This window comes from Otolemur garnettii, unplaced genomic scaffold (assembly GCF_000181295.1).
Source record: "Otolemur garnettii isolate 467f Iridium unplaced genomic scaffold, OtoGar3 scaffold00285, whole genome shotgun sequence".
NCBI classification, from domain to species: Eukaryota; Metazoa; Chordata; class Mammalia; order Primates; family Galagidae; genus Otolemur; species Otolemur garnettii.
In genome coordinates this window covers 189,154-190,824 of record NW_003852680.1, presented here as the reverse complement: position 1 = coordinate 190,824, position 1,671 = coordinate 189,154, and the positions used below count along the sequence as shown (strand labels likewise).

At 36.2% G+C, this 1,671-nt stretch overlaps 1 protein-coding gene across 1 annotated transcript in view; it reads right to left on the bottom strand.

Annotated features, from left to right (window-relative positions):
- The window catches only part of LOC105886352 (protein ZNF738-like), an 8,656-nt gene that overhangs the window by 3,125 nt on the left and 3,860 nt on the right, over positions 1–1,671 (bottom strand). The gene's annotated exons all lie outside the window — the stretch shown is intronic.

The window sequence follows — 1,671 nt, the reverse complement described above, 5'->3', positions numbered from 1 at the left end:
CAAAAAACAAAAAACCGAACATACAGAGAAATATCTTTTAAACATCCAATAAATGGCACATAGTATGGCTTTATTACAGTTCATATACTCAGAAAATAAAGATGAGAGAATTCACTTTCCAAACAACCTATATGCAAAGGGAATCAAAAAGAAAAGAGAGCTTCAAGATTAAGATGGTTTATGTACATTAGTTGGTGAATCTTCACAAGGTACCTATTAATAATTAAGAGAAAAATAATTAACTCTACAGTGGGAAAAAGTCTGTCAGAGACACCCTTAAATAAGTGAATAAAATTTAATATAAACTATAACAGGACATATTAATATCAGGAGTCAATGCATATAGACAGACACAGTATCACTAAAAGCAAACACAAATGAATGAACACAACTATGTATCATAAAAATATGACCATATAGGTAAAAGTTTAGTTGTCATGGTTTTGAAATGCAGTATATTAATAAGATACTTTTAGTGGAGTATACATATTCCATTTGTTCCAGACATTCAAAATGACCTAATTTCCAGGTTCTAGAAACTGATGCTAAACGTACATAGGAAGCTTCCAATGTGTTATTGCGATGCAGTAGTATCTGAAATAAAAACTGAATAAAGTCAGCACAAGACAACTTGAAGTTTTGCAAGTGTCAGAATAGATACTGAAGACCTAAATAAAATAAGATTAAATTTAACTCAGATTTCTGTCAAAAAACAATACATTAGATTTATATATGGTATTAAATTGAAAGTAGACTTGAATATGTAAGATGTTATATTGAGTTCATTTAAGAGATGAAAAAAGTAATCATTGTTCACAATTGTGAAAACATCATTGTCTAAACAAATAACTATTTCTATCTATACCTGTGTCTATAAATGATCTGTTAATTATCTATCTAAACATCCATAAGATGAGAAAGCATGCACCTAATAAAAGATGCATTTGATGGCTCAGCGTCTGTAGCTCAGCAGCTAGGGTGCCAGCCACATACACTAGAGCTGAATCCAGCCCGGGCCTGCCAAACAACGACAACTTCATAATTCTCTCTCTCGTGTTTTAATGTTCTCAGGCCAGTAGGGCTTGATAACCAGAACCCAGTAACTTTTGTCTAACGACTTCAACTGTTTGTATCTCCCAGAAATGGCAGAATTTCTGAAAGACAAAGGAGCTGAGATTGTGGACTGCCAACCATCAGTAGTCTCCAAGGTACATAGCATCTCATTAATTTTAACACAATCTGCCCTAATGCATGTAGTCTTATCTTAGAAAGCTTGAAGTGGGGGCTGGGAGCAGTGGCTAACTGTAATCTCAACATTCTGGAAGGCCAAGGCGAGTGGACTCCTTGAGCTCAGGAGTTTGAGACCAGCCTGAGCAAGAGTGAGACCCCATTTCTAAAAATAGCCAGGCGTTGTGGTCCCAGCTGTCACCTGTAGTTCCACCCGCTTGGGAGGGTGAGGCAAGAGAATCACTTGAGCCCAACAGCTTGAGTTTGCTGTGAGCTATGACACCATGGCACTCCATGGCACTCAACCCTGGGGCAACAGAGTTGCATTCTTTCTCAAAAAAAAAAAAAAGCTTGAAGTGTGAAGCATGCACAGATTAAAAAAAGCTTGCCTTCAGGACTTGCAGAAAAACAAATATAGAAATCATTGTTTTGTAACAGAATCTA